A 23,844-nucleotide genomic window follows, 5' to 3' on the forward strand; every position below is an offset into this window, starting at 1 on the left:
TCTCCATGTTGGTCAGGCTGATCTTAAACTCCCAACCTCAGGTGATCCACCAACCTCAGCCTCCCAAAGTGGTGGGATTACAGGCATGAGCCACAGCGCCTGGCCCCCAGTAGTTTTTCAACTCTTTCCCTTCTCCTTCCCTCCTGCCTCTAGTAGTCTCCCCAGTGTCATTGTTGCCATTTTTATGTCCAGAGTCATGAGTTTTGTTTGTAATCCTTCGAGAAAAGACCCAGTGAAGTTAAATCTTGCCTTGTTTCCCTTTTTTTTAAGAGTCTCTTGATCCCTAGTATTAGTATACAGGCGACATTCAATTATTGACTCCCTGATGATTGTTTGCCAGTGTAAGTTTTTTCTGATATATCTAAAACTTTAGCAGAATTTTATTACTAAACAGTAATGTTATTCCATCAAATAATTTTTTACATGGATTATCACTTGTTATGTTTTAGATTGCATTGTTTTCTTAATATGTTTGCAATTTTTGTTTTATTGCCAAGAATGGTGATAATACAGCATGCTAAATTTGAGATCCCTGTTTGTTAAGAAATGATACAGTAGGCAAATTTAGTTAGAACTGTTTAAAGCCTGAAGATATATTTTGTTTGCTTTTTTCTTTTTGTTGTGTAGAAGATACTTCTTTGTAGTTGTCAGTTTTGAAATTACATGCACTTTCTCTAATGAAATTTCTGACAAAAGACACTAAGAGTAATGTTCTGTTGTCTTCTAAAATGGGAATGTTGCTCATCTTATAACTTTGCAGTATTATCAATAATAAAATATGAGAGTGTGTTAGCAGGATACCGTGAGCCAGAAGTACCATAATACACACAGCCAAACTAGGAGGGTTATGACACATTGTGTTGGAAGAACTTTTTATGGCAACAGCATAAATTATTTTTCTGTTGAACATAGGGAATGTCATTGGACTTTTCCATTTGGATATCCTCTGACTCTTCATACCAAACATAACCAAAATGAACTTGCTTTTTACCAACCTCTCTACATCTCTACATTCTACAACCAGTTTTTTTTTGTTGTTGTTGTTTTGTTTTTTAGAACTACAAGAAAAGAGATCCTGTCTATTTTATTCACTGTTGTATCTTCACTACTGGAACAGTACATGGCACTTAGATATTCCATTAGTATTTACTTAATGTTTACACCACTCCTGAGAAGAATAAGCTTAAGAGAAAGAAGGCGAAGCTGGCTGTCCTGAAATACTGTAAGGTGAATAAGAATGGCAAAATAAATCACCTTCATCCAGAGTGCTCTTCAGTTGGATGTGATGCTAAAGCCTTTATGGCTAGCCACTTTGATAGACATTATTGTGACAAATGTCTTACTTATTGCTTCAGCAAACCAGAAGACAATGAATTGTGTATGAGTGAATAAAAGACATAAACTAACAAAATATATTTACTGAATGGATAAATGTATTAATAATTAAATATCACTCCTCTGCCTAGAATATCCTTTCCTACAATCTCACCATCATCCCTTAAACATACTATTTTCAGCTGATCTCCTGAGCGACCCAGATAACTATACTTTAGCCAACCCCCTCAATACCACACCGTGTGGGGGGATTTTTTTTGAAACAGAGTTTTGCTCTCGTCACCCAGGCTAGAGTGCAATGATCTGATCTTGGTTCACTGCAACCTCCACCTCCTGGGTTCAAGGAATTCTCCTGTCTCAGCCTCCCAAGGGATTACAGGAATGCACCACCACACCCAGCTAATTTTTGTATTTTTAGTAAAGAAGGGGTTTCACCATGTTGGCCAGGCTAGTCTCAAACTCCCAACCTGAAGTGATCCACCCACCTCGACCTACCAAAGTGCTGGGATTACAGGCAGAGCTACCGCGCCCGGACTTTTTTGTTTGGTTGGTTGGGTTTTTTTTTTTTTTTTTGTAGACAGATCTCCCTCTGTCATCCAGGCTGGAGTACAGTGGTGCCATCACAGGTCCCTGCAGCTTTGACCTGCTGGGCTCAAGCAATCTGCCTGTCTCAGCCTCCTGAGTAGCTGTGATACAGACACATGTCACCACACCCACCTAATTTATTTATTTATTTATTTAGAGATGGGGTCTTGCTGTGTTGCCTAGGCTAATCGCAAACTCTTGAGCTTACGCAATCCTCCCACCTCAGCCTCCCAAAGTGCTGCGATTACAGGTGTGAACCACCACACCCAGTCTTCAGCCAGTTCTTGTTCCCAGCTTTCTCTTTGTGGTAGTACTAATCTTATGGCCAACAACCAGAGAATCTTAAATACTTGAAAAATTCTTAAGGGGTGATCTACTTCTGTCTCATCTAGGAAACTATTGACAACATGATTAAGATCCAAGGCTCTAACTAAGTATTCCAGGGTTCAAACCCTGGCCATACTATTTGCAATGGATTCTTGAGCAAGTAACTTCACTTTCCATGCCTTGGTTTTAATGTGGCTAATGATAGAACCTATTTCATGTGGCTGGAATGAGGAATACATGACAATACATGTAAAGCCTTAGCCCAGTACTCAGCACATAGTAAACAATTAACGTTAGCCATTAATATTAGTAAGCAGATATTAATCCATTTTTTCTTAACTTTGCCAGTGCTAGGATTCACACAACCCTTCAGGGTAGCTCATTCCAACAGTGGATAGTTGTCATTTTTTGAAAAGTCTTAATTCCTTCAACAAACATTCTTCAGATGCCCACTATGTACCAATGTTCTAGAGCATGAGAACAAAGAGATGACTGAAAATAGAGTGTTTGTCCTCATAAAGTCCCTAGTCTAGCAAGAGAACTCAGCACCAGTTGGCCTGTGGCTGTCTGTCCCTCTCAGCCCATCTGGAGATGACTCTTGCTTCTCTCCTGACTGATCAGCTTTCATTACCCACCCCCAAGGACATGACCAAAGAGGTCCCTCCCCTCTACCACTAAGCAATGAGTTCATAGGCTCCTTAGAGAGTCCAGTCATCACTCCTGGAGCAAGTCAGCTTGCCGCAGTGAACCTCCATTTCCTTATCTCAAAATGGGAGTCAATAATCCCTGCCCTATTGATGTCACTGGACTGTCATAAAAATGACATCATCATGCAAAAGTCTTTGTAACCTGCCAAGTACTCTATGATGATGAGATACTCCTTATATTAAACCAAAGAAAGAAATGACTCTCCTAAAGATGTAATTTTACACATCAGTAAGCAAGGGAAGATCTTTTGGCTGGGAATTGATAAAGCGGTTAAGAGGAGAAATTTACTAAGCCCCAGATCATACCAGCATTGCTCCTAAAAATCTTATTGGAGTTATGCTGGAGGGTCACCAAGTTTTAGATCCAGACAGACAGAACTAGGCAAAATGCCTTATCAACCACTTACTAATTTGGCGAGTATGTGCAAGTTCCTTAATCTAAGCTATATGAATGAGGAATATATGAAACAGTACATGTAAAGCACTTAGCCCAGTACTCAGCACATATAGTGAACAGTTAATGTTAGCCATTAATATTAGTAAGCAGATATTAATACATTTTTTTTTAAACTCTGCCACTGCTAGGAATCAACACAAGTCTTCAGGGCCGCTCATTCCAACACTGGATAGTCATCATTTTTGGAAAAGTCTCAGTTCCTTCAACAAACATTCCTCAGGTGTCAACTATATACCAACCATGTTCTAGAGCACGAGAACCTAGAGATGCCTGAAAGTGGAGTATTTGGCCTCATATAGTTCCTAGTCTAGCAAGAGAGCTCAGCATCATTTGTAAATCAGATTCCCTCTCTTTGGAATTCAGAATTAGAACTGAGAGACACTCAAACAGTCTGGACTGTCTTCTGAGCAAAGAATAAGAAGTAGCTATCATCTGCCCACCACAGACATGAAAAAATAAGAAAGACAGTTTGTGGAGAGGAGAGAATGAAACAGGACTGTAGACAGAAGTAGAGACAAGAAATGGATCTTCCCATCTTGTCATGGGCTTCCACTTCCAAGTAAGCAGAACTGCCAGAGACTCAACTGAATTCCTGCCTTAGGCTTCCAGGGGATGCCCTGAACTTTTTTTTTTGGGGGTGGGGGGATGGTGTCTTGCCTCTTGCCCAGACTGGATGGTAGTGATGAGATGACAGCTCGCTGTGGTCAGGTGACCCTCCTCCTGAGGCTCAGGTGACCCTCCCACCTCAGCCTCCAAAGCTGCTGGGACTACAGGTGTGCACCACCATGCCCAGCTAATTTTTGTTTTTGTTGTTGTTGTTATTGAGACAGGGTCTCACTCTATCGCCCAGGCTAGAGTGCAGTGGCACGGTATCAGCTTACTGCAAACTCTGCTTCCCGGCTTCAAGCAGTTCTCCTGCCTCAGCCTCCCAAGTAGCTGGGATTACAGGCATGCACCACCGTGCCCAGCTAATTTTTGTATTTTCAGTAGAAACAAGGTTTCACCACATTGGCCAGGATGGTCTCAATCTCTTGACCTTGTGATCCGCCCACCTCAGCCTCCCAAAGTGCTAGGATTACAGGCATGAGCCACTGTGCTCAGCTTAATTTTTATATTTTTTGTAGAGACAGGGTTTTGCCATGTTTCCAAGGATGATCTAGAACTTCTGGACTCACTCTATCTGCCCACCTTGGCCTCCCAAAGTATTAGGATTACAGGGGTGAGCCACTGCACCCAGTGTGAACTTTTAAAATAAACTCTTTCTTATGCTTAAGTTAGTTCCAGGCAGTTTCTATTTCTTGCAAGCTGGAGTAGTTTACAGTTTCTCCTAATAATCCTCTGTTTCCTTGATTAGTATCTCTTGGAGTTCCAGAAAACTGTCCAGGCATTTGCAAGTAGGACTTTAAAAGCCTATCTTTTATGCTCAGATGAAAGGCAGTAGGAAGTAGGAACAGATTCTCCAACACTTTGGAGGCATGTTAGCACCTTTCTAAATTATGGAGAACACGTGAACTGCCAGATTTCATTCATCATCACTGATATTTGTTGTGAACCAATCCAGCCAAAAGAATTCTGAACAGACACTTTAAAAACCTATGCCAAACTGAATTGACCATACCAAACTATCACACTGAAAAATCTATTTAAAATAGTCTTACAATTTAATTATGTTAATTGTTTTATTAAAATCAAGAGAGAAAAGTAGCTATTTATCAAACTGCTGAGACTGCTAGAAGATTTATCAGCCTTATATAAATAAGATACACTTAGTAAATATTTTCAACCATTCAAGAAAGGCTTTTGTGGCCCAGTGCCATGGCTTACGCCTATAATCCCAGCATTTTGGGAGGCCGAGTCAGACAGATCACCTGAGGTCAGGAGTTTGAGACCAGCCTAACCAATATGGTGAAACTCCATCTCTACTAAAAATACAAAATTAGCTGGGCGTGGTTGTGAATGCCTGTAGTCCCAGCTACTCTGGAGGCTGGCAGGATAATCGCTTGAACCCAGGAGGCAGAGGTTGCAGTGAGCCAAGACTGTACCACTGCACTCCAGCCTGGGAGACAGAGTGAGACTTCATCTCAAAAAAAAAGAAGAAAGGCTTTTGAAATTAATTTATTGCAGACATCATTGATTTCCTGCCCCAGATCCATCTTACTCTCTTCCTTATTCTCAGAACCTCAATTTTGTTCGGATATCCAACCTCCTTTGAGGGGCCACGTGCTTCAGGGGAAGGCTGGACCTACCCCAGCTCCAGGGGTTGGGTCATAATTGATTCATCTTATAAATGATTGGTTTATTTTTGGGCACAGAACACAGTTCTAGCCATTGAGGTCTAAAAATTGAGGGCTTGAGGGACAGATTTCTCCTTTCCAAGAGAAATACAAATGAACAGATGGTCTTGTATTTCTCTGGATGTTGTCATTTATGACTATAAAGGCAAACAAAGCTAATACCAAGAATAGCAAAAGAGAAGGGTTAAAGAACGTAGATGAGGTTTTGAGTCACTCAATTAACCAGGCACCACCTACCATCCCCTACCCCTAGACCACTTATGTGATTATAATAAATGCTTTTAATATTTAAATCAATTTGAACTGGAGATTTCTGTGGCTTGGGGCTGAAAGCATCTCAACTGATACTGTTATATCTAACAATCTCTTCAAGATGATGATAGCATTTGGCACTTTCTAACAGTCTTATTTGCATTGAGAAATGAGTTAAGGAAAAAATAATTCCCCAACTATTCCCCCACTACCCTTAAAAGTCCCGTATGTTCCAAGAAAGAAAATGTCTTTGAAATCCTCTCTCTTGTTACCTGCTGTTTTGTACATACAATGTACCAGCATAGGGCCACTGCCCACTTCATTCCGCCTCTACAGAATTCTGTCCAAGAACACCCTGTTAAAACTGTACTTGGAGAATTTCCTTCCTTCTATGCCCATTATTATTGTGTATGACTGCTTTTTGGGCTTTTTTCATTCTTGTTCTTTTTCCATCTTTGGCTTCCTAATTAAGAGTTTTATTGCCCTTAATGGTCCTTAATAGGGCTGTTTGTTACTGTTGTTGTTGTTGTTATTAATTGGCACCAGAACTTTTTTTAACCAAAACATCTTTCAACAGGAGAAATCAATTTTTCTGTCAATGATATCCCAGGTGGCTAATTTTTGTTATGCTTAGGTCAATGATTCATGAATGGTAGTTTTCCTTCTAAAGAAGTGTTGCCATGATGGGTGAGTAATGGTTCCTTTGCTAGATTCCAGAGACTGAGGGAATAAAACAGACTCCACCCACATGATAATAGGGTTAATTTGACTCTACATGTATCTATTGAAGGTTGTTTATTTGTTGACTTGATTTCCACAGCCTAGTCTTTTTTGGCGAAGGAGGTGTCTTCTAGTCCCAAGTTATTTCTATTCGTGCATCCATTCAGACAATTTACCTTTGTCTCCTAGTTCTGTTTCTTATGATAAATTTTTAGAAACCCTGGGCCGATCAAGGAACTCTCAAAATAGGAAATGAACCAACAACATTTATACTTAGAGCTTTTTATGTGCTTAAGGCAACATTCAGAAATATTCTTTCCCTTTTTCTCTCAAACTCTACCTCTTTACCTCAATCTACCTCTCTCCTCACTCCAAGTTATTTTACTCCTCAAAGGTATGCACAGTACTTCAGTGCCATTTTCACAGCCCTATAAGCTAGAAAACCTGCCTACATGTTTGCTTTTAAATGAAGCAGTACACTTTGCCAGCTTCACTATTTTCTTTCTTGTGCTATTATTTCATTTTTACCCAAACATTTGTCCCCATTTTTAATGAAATCAGCAGTTATGATCTGACACTTAGAGAGACACAAGCAATTAAGTAATGTATTAGTTTGAAAGTCTTCAAAGTTGACATTCAATAAAATCCCTATCTTTGATATTTATCCCAAACTCCAGAACCCCATATCCAATCACTGTCTTCTTCATTTACTATCCCACAGACTTGTCAAATTTAACGTGGCCAGGCGTGGTGGCTCACGCCTGTAATCCCAGCACTTTGGGAGGCCGAGGCGGGTGGATCACAAGGTCAAGAGATCGAGACCATCCTGGTCAACATGGTGAAACCCTGTATCTACTAAAAATACAAAAATTAGCTGGGCATGGTGGCGCACGCCTGTAGTCCCAGCTACTCGGGAGGCTGAGGCAGGAGAATTGCCTGAACCCAGGAGGCAGAGGTTGCAGTGAGCCAAGATTGCGCCATTGCACTCCAGCCTGGGTAACAAGAGCGAAACTCTGTCTCAAAAACAAAAACAAAAACAAAACAAACAAACAAAAAAATTTTAACAATGAAAAATGTAGCCACTCTACCCCTACCCCACTCTTACCTGCTTCTTCTTTGACATTATGCATCATGGTTAACGGCTCTGCTATCTATCTCAATATCCAAACCAGAAACCTAACCTCATTCAGCATGCTAAACCATTTCACATCTACAATATATCTAGATCCTGTTGTCTCCGCTCCTTCCTACTGATACTACCAAGTGTTACTTAGCCTCTTAGTTCACTATCCCACCTCTAGTTTTGCCAAGCTCTAAGCTATCAGAATGATCTTCCTTATCCCACCCCAATCCCATTACCATCTCCACGAAGACTTTCCAGCCCCACTTTCATCCCTGCAGAATGGATTGCCTTATCTAGTGTGGCCTCTAGTGCTCTGGAGAGATTTCCATTATGGGGAAGTAGCATAGCCCTTAGTGGTTAAAAGGTATTTTCTGAAGTCAGACCATTAGGAATTGAACCCTGGCTTTACCACTTACCAGCTGCAAGTTACCAAATCTCTATTCTTTAGTTTCCTCTTCTATAAAATAGCACTAACCAATAGTACTTGTTAGGGTCAATGGGAGAATTAAGTAAGATAATACATGCTGGCACTTAGCACATGCCCGGCACATGGTATTGGTAAATACCCAATAAATATAAGCTATTACCATCATCATTATTATAGAAAATCTATGACTTTCACTGCACTAATTTGTTTATATGTTTCTTTATTAGGCTTTTAGTTCCTTGTATCTAATTGATCTTTGTAACCCAGTACCTAGCACTGGCCTGAAAACTAAGAAACACTCCATACATATGTTTTGATTGAATCATCAGGTTACTGCTTGGCTCATAACTCTCTCTGGCTCCTGATTGCCTGAAGAATAAGATTCATACTTTTCCAGCCTGGACAACATAGCAAGACTCCATCTCTACAAAAAAATTAAAAAATTAGCTGGGCATGGTGGCACACACCTGTTGTCCCAACTGCTTGGGGGGCTGTGGTGAGAGGATTGTTTGGGCTGTAGAGGTTGAGGCTGCAGTGAGCTGTGATCGTGCCACTGCACTCCAGTCTGGTGACAGAGACCCTGTCTCAAAAAAAAAAAAAATACTCTTTAGCCTAATTTATGCACCTATTCAGCTTCATCTTCTCCTATACTCTAAGCAAGATTGCTTGCAGTTCCCTGGATATTTCCTTCAACCAGAAATGTCTTTCCAGGCTCTTTTCCCAAACTTAGTGAACATTTTTTGATATATAAGACCTTAATCAAGCATCTTTTCCTTTAAAATCTTTCCTCACCCTTTTATAGGTGGCCAGCAAGTCTAGAAACACAGGCACATACATAATAAATGGTCTGTTGGTTTTATACTATAACACACAATAAAACAATGTATTTGCATTTCCTGATTTCATGGCTACCCTATAGCTAGAACTGATCCCTTCTCTTCCTTCATGCCATTAGTGCCTTCTATGAAGCACTGATTAGCTGGGACAGAACATAGCCCCCAGCGGTTCTGCTTTATTCATCTTTGTATCTCAATCACCCAGCCCCATGATTGGCACAGACAAGGCACTCAACAAATATTTGTTGAATCAATAAAATGTCAGTAAATATTTATGGATCATCATTGTATAGGACAAGAAAAACTGCCACCCATGTAACCATTGAGAGTGAATATCCCTAATCCCCCTACAATCATTTTCATTACTGCTGCTCTGGGTGTTCAATGAAGCAAAATACCGGCATGTACCTTGGTGATCTCATTTTGCATTTGTTGCATTCAGCTTTCATTCATGGTTAAAATGTGTTCCCTGAACAAATATTCCCATTTTTTAAAAAAAGAAAATTATCTGCTTTAATCAGTCAGCATCATTTGAAATTCTTTTTCTTTAAGAAGAAAATATTCAGCCAGGTGTGGTGACTCACACCTATAATCCTAGCACTTTGGGAGGCCAAGGGGGGTGGATCACCTGAGGTCAAGAGTTTGAAACTAGCCTGGCCAACATGGTGAAACCCCGTTTCTACTAAAAATACAAAAATTAGCCTGGCCTGGTGGTACATGCCTATAATCCCAGCTACATGGGAGGCTGAGGCAAGAGAATCACTTGAACCCAGGAGTCAGAGGTTGCGGTGAGCCGAGATTGTGCCACTGCACTCCAGCCTGGGCGTCAGAGCAAGACTTCATCTAAAAAAAAAGATATTTCAAAACTAATGATATATTGAAGTATGAATGTTCATTTTTAGTAATAGCCAATTAAAACCTGAACAGATAAATATATTTCTGTTAAGGTCAACTTGAATTTGTACTGGCTGGTGGAGCTCATGTATATGGTTGCAGTCAGAGCATGTGGCATTTTCTTCAAGTGCACACAAACTCATCTATAGCAGATTCCTCTGGCTCAGTTTTGGACTGGTAAAATCCAAGTCAGTCTCCCTCAGCAAACTCTCCAGTGAAATAATATTCCTTAAAGATGACATTCAGCTAGGAAAATAGATGTTTAACATGACAGTTTCATTACATGGTCTGTGAAATTGAAGACGGCCCCTGGCTAGTGATGATACCCAGGTTGTCAGATCCATGTTTTGTAGTCACTCACTCACTGATCTAATGAGGGAACTTCTCTCTGCTTTAATAATGACTCATTGTCCTGTGAATCTTCACTCTCTATGAGAATAAGCCCTAGAGTGGCTCACAATTTGATGGTCACTATGACAACGCCGAAGCTTTCGGAGATGCTGTGGTTCTGTCTGCGGTGTTTATGTGTTGATCTGATTTTGAGGGAGTGTTGTAGTAGAGAGGTAATACCGCCATCACTTACTGAAATCTAAAGTAAAATTATTGTCGTTTAATAAAATGTTACTCTGTTCACCATTAATCCAACCTATAAAATGCGTCTTGCAACATGAGCCATAATATTTAATCACGGCACAATAGCATCCAAGGCTAAGGAGTGCCAAGCTGGCATTTGAAACCTCTCAGAAGTTGTTAAATGATACAGGGTGATCAAAAAATAATTGAACACTTCCAAAATGTATTTGTCAGTAACCAGGTAATTCAGAATCATGTATGAGCCAAACTGTGAGTGACCTTTTTAATGTCTATGGAAAATGTTAGTTTGTGATCATGTTTGTATTAATATTTGTAAGTGTTCAGTACTTTTTGAATCATTCTGTACAATAGTATAAGTGTGATATTAGTATAATCTGAGGTCCAAACATCCCACAAAATGAGATTTAGATGGTCTTTGAAACACCCGAAGTTATGTGCAAAAATATTGTGTAGTTGAGAGTTGAAGTGACTTAATTCTATCCTATATTATAATTTGTCTTTGTGTAAGAACATAGAATTGATAAAAATTTTCATTAACAAATTTTATGATGATGTAATTACTTAATTACTAAGTTAATCTTAAATATAATTTAGATTTTAATAAACTTCTACAGTTATTAAAGTATATAGTAGACATATTTAAAATGTGTTATCATATTAAGTGCAGTATATAACCCTGGCTGTTGTGGCACCATTATCATTCCCGCTGCGGGACTCAGGGCCACTGCCAGCCCATAGAAAATCTTCCTAATTCATACAGATTTTAAGAAGGCTCCTAAATGCCCTTCTTTTGGTGGGAGTGAGTCAGTCCTGCCGTGAGAAGCATTGTTTAGTATGCAGGCTTGATTTCAAACTCTTTTCATGCTCTCAGCTGGGTATCTATGTTCAGTGCACAAAATAACAGCCATACAAAGCAGCCCCACTGGGACCTCAAAAAAAATGAGAATAGACTGTGTCTCTTCAATACTTTTATTAATTATAATACCTCAAACAAAAAGCAAGACATAGTCATCAATTAAAAAAATAAGACACTCAGCCAGGCGCAGTGGCTTACACCTGTAATCCTGGCAATTTGGGAGGCCAAAGCAGGCTAATCACTTTGAGCTCAGGAGTTCGAGACCAGCCTGGGCAACAGGGCAAAACCCCATCTCTACAAAAAATACAAAAATTAGTCGGGCGTGGTGGCCCACGCCTGTGGTCCCAGCTAACTTGAGTTGGGAAGCAGAGGTTGCAGTGAGCCAAGATCATGCCACTATACTCCAGCCTGGGTGGCAGAGCAAGACCCTGTCTCAAAAAAAAAGAAACTATATTTAGTTCTGAAACTGCCTTCACGAAAATTATAACTGAGAAAATTATGACCATGAAAGATCTGACCTAACTGACTCCTTCTTGCTTCTAACCTCCAAGCTGTCTTTGTTAATTCCTGGGCACAGACAGAACTAACTTTGGGAGGAACTTCATTTATAGTTTAACTTTGAAACAAAGGATGACAACAATCCTTTCCCAAAACAAACCCTGTTTCTGCCTGGGGACTAGATTGCCTTTGCAAGATTAACAAATTAGCCGCAAGATTTGAAATTATAGTTTAGGAGTATGCAGCTGGAGGCTGCAAGATTCTGAACCTCCCCGAATTGCTCCTGGAGATAACAACACTGTCGTAAAACATAAAAGCAGTGCTTGAGGTATTTTGCAGACCCTGTACTTGGTAGATCAGCTGGCACCACCCAGATCAATAAACTGGCTCATCTGGTCTGCAGGTCCCCACCCAGGAACTGATTCAGCACATGAAGACAGCTTCAACTCCCTATGATTTCATCTGTGACCCAACCAATTAACACACCCTGCTTTCCAACCTACCCACCAAATTGTCCTTAAAAACCCTCATCCCTGAGTTTTTGGGGAGACTGATTTGAATAATAATACAACTTCAGTCTCTTGTACAGCTGTATCTGCATGAATTAAACTGTTTCTCTATTGCAATTCCTCTGTCTTGATAAATCAGCTCTGTCTGGGTGGCAGGCAAGGAGAACCCATTGGGAGGTTACAGTTTATTCTGTGATCCACATGTTTTACCAGTTTAATATATTTGAAATTGAAATGTCTTACAGTGCCATATCTATTCTGACACTCAATAAATTGTATATAATTAATATATTCCTTGAGAAAAAAAAGATTAAGGAAGAGAAATAATCCTAACTTCTATTTATATTGTGTTTTCATTCAGAATAATAGGTCATTTCCTACTTGAAAGCTGATACGGTATAGGTCTATCAGAGTATTTTCTTTTGTCCTCTGTTTTTGAAGACTCCTTAGACTAAAATAATCCCTCTTCCACCCCAAAGCAGTTTGCTTATACTCTTGTGACCTCATATTCTGCTTTGCACTTTAAGTGTATTTTACTTTTCTCACCATAAGCTCCTTCAGTGCTTGGCCTGTGGACTTTTCTCTTCATTACACCACTGGCCAGTAGTATGACCCATGGAAGAAGCATGGGCTCTGAAGTCAGGCTGATGTGTGTCCAGATCTTAGCTCTGCCATCTACTAGCTCAGTGATCTTGGTCAAGTAATGAACCCTTCCGGGTTCAAGCGATTCTCCTGCTTCAGCTTCCTGAGTAGCTGGGACTACAGCTGAGAGTCCCATTTCCTTATTTGTAAAATGAGGATAGTCATACTTAATACATGGAATTGGCTCAAAAGTTTAAAAATGAGCCAGGTTGTAAAGGATTGGCACTTAGCAGGTTCTTTGTAATTGATTATCACTATTTTTCAGAGGCAGCATAAATTTTGGAATCAGATTCAAATCCTGCCTTTGTCACTTGATACGTCTCTACCTACCAGTTACTTCTCTAAGTCTCAGCTCTAAGTGCCATGAAGGTCAAGATCTTGTCTTTCTTGTTCATTGTTGTCTCCTTAGCATCTAACACAGATCCTGACACATGGTTGTTGAATGAACCAATAAATGAATGAAAAATGAAGATAATTTTTACCACACTACTGTGAGAATTCTAAAAAAGGTACACCGTACCACTTACAGTTTCAATGCCTAGTACACAGTAGGCCACAATAACTGATTTTTGATGCTCAAAACAAATGAATATTAAAAAATGGGATATATAAAGTCCCTGGGCATTCATGCTACTGTGTTTATCATGTAATTATAGGAGTAGGCAATAAAAGGGCATGGCTAAATGGTTGGCCTGATGACTATTATCTCCTAGCATTAAATTATGTTCATACTGCCAACACAACATTATTAAAGGCAGTAAGAATCACTTGTTTGTTTAGTAAATATGTATTGAGCACATAGGATGTGGAGGACACCAAAATGGACAAAATATTTATGAACAAGTACATCTATGTCAAAGACAATGTGGAGATGCTTGCTTTCTAAGAATGGAGGCCTCAGATGACTGAAGTTTCCATATAAAGGAGATTCCAAAAAGATCATAAAGAATTGACAGAATATTTGGTAGCCCCTTTCCTTTCTTTAATTCAACTGCTACTTTCATAACTGTGACATTTCTGCTTCCACTCATTTAGGCAGAGAGAGTAACCCCTATGACCTCTGGTCATCAATGCAGATAGTAGAAAAACAGATTATGGACAAGGGAGTTTCCTACTGCCCTGGCTATTTCCCTCCCAGTATTCCAATAGGATGGGAAGGAGGGCTGCATAGATGTGAGGAATAGGAGGTGGGAGGGTGAACTGCAGCTGTGAGTCTGAAGATAAATGATCACACCACACCTCATCCAGAACCTGGCTTCTATGTGGTTTCACCTAAACTATTCCAAACTGATGCATGTGAGTCTTGTTTTCCAACATAATAAGAGAGTAGATTCTGTAGGTAGTAGTAGAGTCCTGTTTCAAAGTTCTGAACCATTATGCTGAATTATCAAATTTGAATTTTGTTACCACTTATCTGTATATTGAGACCAATCTTAATTCAACGTATATAATATGACATATAGTTAAAACAATAGTATATGTCTTCATATAATAATTTCTAGGCCAAAAGGGTAAGATAGTAACCTCCTAGCCTAGCCTTAAGCTTCATTAGCTCCCTTTGTGCCCTGTAAAATACTAATGATGTAAGTAGCTTTCTGGACACAACAGGGAACACAGGATACTGGCAGTAGCAGGAACACAGCCTGAAAAACAATGAGCAGAAAATGTTCTAGGATTAAGGACACATGAAGAAAAGAAGGTGAGAGGGAGGGAAGGAAAAGGATGAGACAAGAAAGAAGAAGAAAGGAAAGAAATAATAAATTCCATTCATCTTAATAACTGATTATGTAAAACCTTGAGTCAAAGGAACTCTGAGGAATGATGCTTCCACACTCACTGGCCTTTAGGCAGCCTTTGTATCAATTAGCTGGGGAACATGGCACTGACATATATGACACACGGTGCTGGGAGAATCTTCTCCATCAGGCCCCAGGCTATATGAGTACCCCAGGCCACTTCTGGTGTGGAATAGCAAGCTGCAATCGGTAATCCTTCCAACTCCCTTTTAGTCTAGTCCACCCACTTAGTCAACCCCAAAGTTAACAGAGACAGAAAGGGGATGAAAGGTAGCTAGGAGTGGATATGTATGTGGAAAGGAAGCAGGGAATTAGCCCCATTCTTGGACATGGACTCAGGAAGCTTTATTCGGGGTAGGCCAGATATTTTCTAATGTTTCCAGAGCAACAAAAATCAGGGCTCATGGCATTTGTGACGAAAAGGAAGTTTAGGCTCTTACCAAGCTCTCCTTCCTAGGTAATCCTGAAAATCCCCAAAGAATGCTCACCTGCTCCACACATCTACCCTGGGTACTGCTTGTCCCCTCAGGTAGGAGCAAGGAGCTAGGCTGCTGCTCCAATCTTCAGCAGGCCACCCCCCAGCCATCTCACAACGACCTTCCAGGTTGCTGCCAGGCCTCACTGTCTGCTGTGTTCCAGGCACTGACACAGCCCATCCCTGAATGCCCAAAGTACCACAACAATCAGGAGACTTGGGATAACAGAAGGGAATTATGATATAATTTCTTAAAACAGCATTTTCCCAAAAAATAATTGGGCTCCCAAATCCTCCACCTGCCCCAGGTTGCATCTGTTCTATGTTGCTGATTACAACTTTTTGCTTTTCTTGGCTCCTAACTCCCTCTGTGGAATGACGATAGGCAGCTCCAAGTCCTTTTATCCAGGAGAAGCCCTTAGGCCTGTACAGATGCTGTCAGCCTCATCGCATCTCTGATTTGTATCTGCCAACATGGAACAGACATGGAGAGGATGAAGAAGTAGGAAGAAGCTGGGAAGAAGGGAAATGAGAAATCTGACAGAAACATCAGCACTATGCTCTATGGCTCAGAAGTGTCTTCTAATAGAAACATTCTATGTTTTATTTATATAACAACTTTTCTCATAAGTTATCCTCTTATAAGAAAAACTGAAGGACTATCAATAGAAAACAACCAAGCTGCAATTTTTGTAACATGAGGTTGCAGATTATGTTCTTTTTTAGGAAGATGCTAGGCCTGCCTTATCCCAAAAGTAAAAAGAGCATAGTAAGACTGCCTTGTTTATTGAGATTGCTAAAATAATAAATTGATATCATGAGTCCCATTTTAGTGTGTCTGAGTGAGAATCTGTTGAAGCAGACGGGACATTATGGGAAGAAATCTTAGAAAGTAAAATTAGATTTTTCATACACAGAATAGCAGCTGCTCAGATAGCAGGAAAATCCTTACAAGCCATTTACTAGGCCGCAATGTGGTGAACAATGAAGACAACTCTTTTTACAGGTGAGAGAAAGGTCCAACACCTCTGTGACTGCAGATGATAGTATGCTGTGTTCCAGATATTGCAACTGTTGAATAACTGATGTTCAAAGGTTTATACTTCTGAATGAACATTCTAGAGTGCAAATTGCCTTTGACTTAACATGACCAAAAACAGAATTCTAAAGTGTAATCGTGTTGCCGGATGTGCCCGATGGCTATGACACAGAGTGATATGTGTATATGTCAGTGGTTTCTGTGAGTACAGTCATGCCAAACAGTACTCACAACTGAATAGCCAGGTCTGAGATTAGGCAAATGTTTTAAAGTAGAAAAAGCCACAACTGGTATAAAAACAAAGCAAGAATATGAGTGATAAACAAGAAAGTACAACGGAGTAATTGCAACTAAGGCAACTCAATTGGTAGATAGGCCTAAGAACAAAAGAATTCAAACATTTGTAAATGATTTCCCTGCTTTTAGACAGGTCAAAATTACTTTTCTGAAACTATAAAGATTTGTTGGGAGATGAATTTTAGATGAAGTAAAGGACCACCTCAAAGTAAAATTGTCAATCTGATAAAGTCTGCTGTCATGATGACAGTAGCTTTTGAAAAGACGATTGACATGTCAACATTTTAGTTTTAGCGAGATTAATTCTGCTAATAAGAAAGATGACTTGAAAAGGGATGGGCAGGGTGGATTCAGGTTTTGTGTGACAGAGGCTAATACCAGCTTTAAAAGGGTATGAGCTCTATTTAAGAAAAGGAATAGAGATTCAAGCATACAAAATTGCTATGGCCCTTCCCAGAGCCTTTGGATGGCTTCATGCAAGGGAGTCTGAAGGTTAAGCTTCCCTACCTTCAATATAAACCACCTCATAACCAGGGGCTAGCTAAGCCACTAACACTCTCACCCTCATCTTGCCAGCCACCCAAGTGAGAACCCAGGAGTCATCTTTTATCCTTCATCTTATTTTCTCTTCAGTCAGCAAGCCATGCTCATTTTATTTTCTAAATATTTCTCAAGTTCATTTATTTCTTCATTCTTAAGGCCAGTACCTTAGATCGACCTGTCACTGCCTCTTAACTACTCCATTGCAAATAGCTTTTCCAAACTGGTTCCCTGTTTCCACCCTTGTTGACTTCCTTGAAACCTATCCTTCACCCAACCACCCAGAATACACTATCTGTAGGTAGACCAGTTAATCTCATACTTCTGGTTAATACTCTTCATTCAAGCCTCATCAGGAGAAGGCTTTAATAATGAAGAGTATTAACCAGAAGCAAAGTCTGCGTGATCTTACCCCTTTATGAGCTCAGCTCTGGACATCCTTGCTTTGCACTTCTCACATGTCAACATAATATTGCATTTCCGGCAAATGCCTTGAAAGCTCTCACATCTGGGTTTTTGGTTCCTGACTGACCCCTTGGCTGATAATTGTCTCCCTTTTCCCTCATCCCTCCTCTTTCCAACTCACTTTACCAGGCTCACCTTTTCCTGGGGGAGATGCACCCTCTGCCCCCATCAAGCTGGTGAGGTGCCGTCCTCTGTAATCTCACATACACTGCTCCATCAAAGCACTCAGACCCTGTGTTAAAAGGACTTGTTTATATCTGCCTTTCCCTCTCCTCTCCAGACTGTGATCTCCTTGGGAATAGGAGCCACATCTGATGCATTTTTGTATCCCCAGCACTTAGCAGAATGTAGGTTTCATTAGATATTTTTGAATGAGTGAACAAATTAATGATGAAATCAAGCACTACATGAATTATTCTCTGTGATAGAGAATAGAAAGATAAGGGGTAGTTCCGGGGTATGTCTAAGCTTGTGAGTAAGGAAAAGAAAAGAAAGCAATTAAACATAGAAGACAGTATCATTAATTAGTAAAAGGGATCAATAGCTATTGTTTATGTTGTTTTTCTACTTATCAAGTTAAATTTCTACAATGAATGCATATTACTTTTTAAATATGAAATAAAGGAGTTCATTATGGTAACTGCAAGCTACTGAAACAAAAGGACAACAAAATAGAATGATGAAAATATAGTGTAAATGTAATTCTCTCACATGTAAAAATCCAGTGGTGATTAGTGTAGGGCTGGCAGAGGAGCACTGCTGTCCTCAACATGTTAGCCCTGCCACCAGACAGGTCAACATGGCAAGACTCTGTCTCTACCAAAAATAAAATAAAATAATCAAAGTTGACTAAAGGTTTAAATCTAAGACCAGAAACTATGAAACTACTAGAAGAAAAGTTTAAGGAAATGCTCTAGGACACTGGTTTGGGCAAAGATTTTTCTATGTAAAACCTCAAAAGTTCAAGCAGCCAAAGCAATAATAGACAAATGTGATTATATCAAGTTAAAAGTCTTCTGCACAACAAAAGAAACAACAACTTAAAGAGATAAACCACAGAATGAGAGAAAATATTTGAAAACTATCCATCTGATAAGGGATTAATAACCAGGGTATATAAGGAGTTCAGTCAACTCAATAGCAAAAAAAAAAAAACAAATAATCTAATTTAAAAATAGACAAAAACCTGAATAGACACTTCTAAAAAAAAAGAAATACAAATGGCTAGTACATATATGAAAAAAACATTTAGTGTCACTAATCATCAGAGAAGTTCAAATCAAAACCGCAATGAGATATCATCTGTCTTAGTCTATTTTGGGGTTACCGTAAAGAAATACCTGAGGCTGGGTAATTTATAAAGAAAAGAGATTTAGTTGGCTCAAAGCTCTGCAAGCTGTGAAAGAAGCATAGTGCCAGTATCTGCTTCTAGTGAGGGCGTCAGGAAGCTTCCACTCTTGATGAAAGGCAAAGGAGAGCTGTGGGGTAGAGATCACATGGCAGGAAGCAAGAGAGAGGAGGGAAGTGCCAGACTCTTCATAATAATCAGGTCTGGGTGCAGTGGCTCATGCCTGTAATCCTAAGACTTTGGGAGGCCAAAGCAGGCAGTTCACTTGAGCTCAGGAGTTTGATGCCAGCCTAAGCAACGTGGAAAAACTCATCTCTACAAAAACAAAAAAACAATAAATAAAAAATATCAGATCTCACAGAAACTAATAGACCCAGAACTCATTCATCACAAGGATAGTGCCAAGCTGGTCATTAATTATCTGCCCCTATTACCCAAACACCTTCTGCAATACCCCACCTCCAACACTGGGGATCAAATTTCAACATGAGATTTGGAGGGGACAAATATCCAAACATTATCATTATCTCACCCAAGTTAAAATGGCTTTTATCAAAAACAGGAAATAACAGATGCTGGCAAGGATGTAGAAAAAGGGGAACACTTGTACACATTGATGGGAATATAAATCAGTATAGACACTATGGAGAATAATATGGAATTCCTCAGAAAACTAAAAATAGAACTATCATATGATCCAGCAATTCTACTACTGTGTATATATCCAAAAGTAAGGAAATCAATGTATCAGAGATATGTGCATTGCCATATTTATTGTAGCACTATTCACAGTAGCCAAAATATGGAATCAACCTAATTGTCCATCAGTGGACAAAAGGATACAGAAGGTATGGTATATATACACAATGGAATATTATCCAGCCACAAAAAGGATGAAATCCTGTCATTTGCAGCAACATGGATGAAACTGGAGGTTATGTGTTAAGGAAAATAAGCCAAGCACAGAAAGGCAAATAGCACATGTTCTCACTTATATATGGGATTTAAAAAGTGGATTTCATGAAGATAGAGAGTAATTTAGTAGTTATCAGAGGCTGGGGAGTGTAGAGATTGGAAGGATGCAGAGAGATTGATTAATGGGTAGACATATACAGTTTGGTAGAAGAAATAAAACCTAATGTTTGATAGATCAGTAGAGTGGTTATCATTTATAATGAACTATTGACCATTTCAAAATAACTAGAAGATAATTTGAATGTTTCTAGCAAAAAGAAAATACAAATATTTTATGTGATGGATATCCCAGTTACACTTGATCTTTATAAATTATATAAATATTAAATTATCCCATGTACTTCTAAAATATGTACATCTATATAAATAGATATGCATCTATGATAATATTATATATTAATTTTTAAAAGAGCAAAAATATATTGGAGGCTGAAAATTTGTTTGAAAACAGCAGTGGAGAGAAAGAAAAAATGTTGGAGGTCTAGAACTGGAGAGATTTTAGCCTTGTAGAGTCAGAAGGACAATTCTCCTTCTGAAATTGGAGGAAGGATGGTAGGACAGTATAGAGACATTGATGGAAGTGAAGAGGCTGTTGGAAAGGGAAGTTTACACTACCCACCAGCTCTCCGTTTCTCCCACTGTGAAGCGCCACACTCCAAACTTTCCCATTCCTAATCCTACTTAAACATACCCTTAAAACATATTACATGTGATACATTTCTTCCCATTTTCTAATCTGCAAAGTCAATGAATCAGCTAGACAAGAGTATCAAGTCTTCAAAGAGGAGAGACACCCTGCCTCCTCCTCACCTCTTTAATTCATTTACATACACATTCTTAATTCAGTACATAAATAGATTGCCTACATTCCACAGGTAGGGATGTGGAGGTGAACAAGCCAGCCTTCTTGCCTTCATGCAGTTTGATTTTGAGGACAACATGTACATTTCGGTGATGACCTTCTAAAGATAATGCTCCTGCCTTTGCTGCCTTACCCAGTTACTGTAATAATGAAAATTTCCAGGAGACTAGGAGATGGGATACACTCTATTGTAACTGAGTACCCCCATTTTTCTAAAAGAAAGAGCTTTCTTTAAATTATTTTTTCTTCTTTTATCTTTTCTTCTTCCCCATTCCCCATTTCTTACTTAGCTCTTTAGAAATGCTATCATAATCTTTACCTTCCCTTCACCAGACACTCCCTATACAGCAAGGTGACTCTGTGCTGACTTAGAAGCTCCAGAGCCAGCAATCTCTCCCACCAGGAGATTACCTCAAGACAGCATAGTCAATTTACAACCTAAAATATGCCTGCAACAGAACTCTCTCCCACCTGGAGGATATCTTCCGACAATGAATACTTTACAACCTAGCTCTGCCTGAAATGGTGCCGGCTCGACCATAGGGTATATAAGACACCAAAGCAAGTCACATAGACCCCCACCTGCTGGCTCCCTCCCCTGCATGCTGTTCACACCAAGTCTCCCTTTAAAAGTCCCTGCTTTCTGTCCCAAAAGTGAAGTGGTATCCTTAAAGGGAGGAGCCTTCACTTCTTTCCCTAAGCTAAGCTTTTAAATAACTCACTTTCTTTATACCATAGCCCACTCTTGTTAACTGGACTCTGCAAGCAGTGAGCAATTGAGCCTGTGTTTCAGTTGCAGTATGGCAGATGCCTCTTCAGTCACACTGAATTCACACTTGTCCCCTGGTGGCTGGAAGAATCCAGATCTACATAATAAATCCATGGAACACATACATGAAAAATAGAGATAACAAAGCAGGTCAATCTTGAAAAGATGTTAGGTGAACAATCCTGAGGGCGGGACCCTACAATGGCCAAAAAGGGCCATGGGTTTTAGCTACCTTGATTTTCTATCAAGAGCCTATGCTTTCCTCCCTCTAGTCTTCTCTCCTCATCACCTTCCTGGCCCACTGTTTGTTTTTAATTTTCTCCATGTTCTCCTACATATGATCACCTTCTGGTTTTGTTTAATCTCAATGAAACATTTCTAATCTCTGCCAAGGCAGTAGTATACCCAGTACTTACCAGGCTACGAACATGAACTCTTAACTCAAAAGGCTTGAGTAGCATTTTAGTCTTTGAGCAGTTTAACATCTTTAAGCCTCAGTTTTCTCATATGCAAATGGAGATGATAATACCTACCTTGTGATTGGCTTCTGAGAATTAAATGGGATGACCTCGTAAAGTTCTTCACAGAATGTTGGCACCTAGTAATCACCAAAAAATGCTAATTTTATGTGACAGTGCTACCAGATAATGCAGCTGGCATCAGCCCAAAACCTGATCAGTTTAACTGTTGGCTCAAGTAAAAATAAGTAATAAATGAACATCAAATACTGGGATGAATTATACACATCCCTCTAGAACAACCTTTTACTATACAGACCTTGAATGAAGCAGGAGCAAGAAGGAGTGCAGACTGGTTTTAACAGCAGTCAGCCTTGATAGGGCCTCCTGGGGTTGGCCTTCACAACAATAGGAAGTGCTGAGTCATGCTGGCCCCCGGGTAGGGTGGGGAAGCAGGCAGAAATCCTTCATGGCAGGCCTCCGAGCAAGCATTCCAGGGCCTACTCTGTCCACTTTGGTCTCCTGACCCATTTACAGCTGACCTTCTCTTTGTTACAACCCTATTTATTCTCCCATCTTTCACCCACTGATCCAACTGGTTATTTTCTTTCTCTGGACTCAAACCTCTTGATCCCAGTTCTTGAAGTGCAGCCAAATGGTCAGGTGGTCTTATAAACACCTGAAAATGTCCACCTTTGAATCAGTGGATGCCCTGAGCAGGAAAAGTGCTAACTTCCTTCCTGGGAACACTGCCCTGGTTCTTCTTTTAAGAGTTAAATGAGAGGGAGGAAGAAGGGAGGAAGAAGCAAGTAAAAGATCTGCACAAAGTGGAAACATGAAAATGAAGCTAAGGGGGAAAATTAGATGCGTTTTCTAGAAGATAGATGGAGCACAACTACATTATTAATTTCTTAATCTTGTCTGTGCAATTCAAGGGCATTGCCAGAGTTGTAAAAATTCCGTGCCATCTATTCTCTGTTATAAATTCTCCCCATTATAAATATCAATTTTGGTAACTAATTGACCCTAGCTTTCTGCTGCAGGACTGTGAGATGAATGGTTTGTTCTGATTGTCAAGATGCAGAGCTCTGCAGCAGACTGCAGGTGTCATGAGTTACAGAGCTGGTCAACACTGAGAAAAGGAGCAACACCGAAAATGCATTTCAGCATCTTCAGTTACTGAGGAACCTGAATTGGCAAAAATATTGCCCTTTAAAGGGCAATATACCACCCTTGAATATACCACCCCCAACCCTGTGTTTCCATCTAAGCCCCCACTTCCTCTTTCCTCCTTGTCAAATGTGGAGTTGTATCAAGTCTCATGAAGGAGGACTGAGTGGTCACAAATGCCTCCTCTGTCCCCACTGCTCCTCTTGCAACCCTGACCACAGCCCCTGCAAGCGACAGGAGGTGGGAGGGGCTGGGCAGCTTACAGAGCAGAAACCACCATCTCTGCATTTCCTTCCGCCCTAGGTACCAGTCTCTGAGATTGCATCCTCCCAGCCAGCGATCACTTTTCACCCCTCAGGTGATGCAAACTACAGTAATCCCATTGCGGAGGCACCCACAACCTGGCTATGACATCTTTCTCCACACTGATCCCTAAAGTGGCTGGAGTGTGGCTGAGGTTCCTCCAGAGGTGCCTTTGAAGAAGATGCTTTCCAGCAGACAATAAGGGCTGCTGCCTGGTTCATGGCACACTATTGGCCCGTTTCCTGATCTCGAAACTGCTCTTTTTGGCCAACATTATTAAAACCTTGCCAT

At 40.0% G+C, this 23,844-nt stretch overlaps 1 protein-coding gene and 1 long non-coding RNA gene across 2 annotated transcripts in view; one reads left to right on the forward strand and one right to left on the reverse strand.

Annotated features, from left to right (window-relative positions):
* The window catches only part of IFRD1 (interferon related developmental regulator 1), a 61,573-nt gene extending 38,657 nt beyond the window's left edge, over positions 1-22,916 (reverse strand). Inside the window, exon 1 of the mRNA XM_032275684.1 lies at positions 22,156-22,916. The gene's annotated coding sequence lies outside the window, so the exon portion shown is untranslated. The remainder of the gene's footprint in view (positions 1-22,155) is intronic.
* Positions 80-16,154, forward strand: LOC116549963. The gene is made up of 2 exons (XR_004268175.1): positions 80-1,227; positions 15,310-16,154. It is a non-coding gene; the product is annotated as an uncharacterized LOC116549963 (long non-coding RNA).
* Positions 22,917-23,844: the final 928 nt, after the last annotated feature.

The sequence above is a fragment of the Sapajus apella genome, unplaced genomic scaffold (genome assembly GCF_009761245.1).
Source record: "Sapajus apella isolate SASKATOON/1434 unplaced genomic scaffold, GSC_monkey_1.0 scaffold7, whole genome shotgun sequence".
Classification (NCBI taxonomy): domain Eukaryota; kingdom Metazoa; phylum Chordata; class Mammalia; order Primates; family Cebidae; genus Sapajus; species Sapajus apella.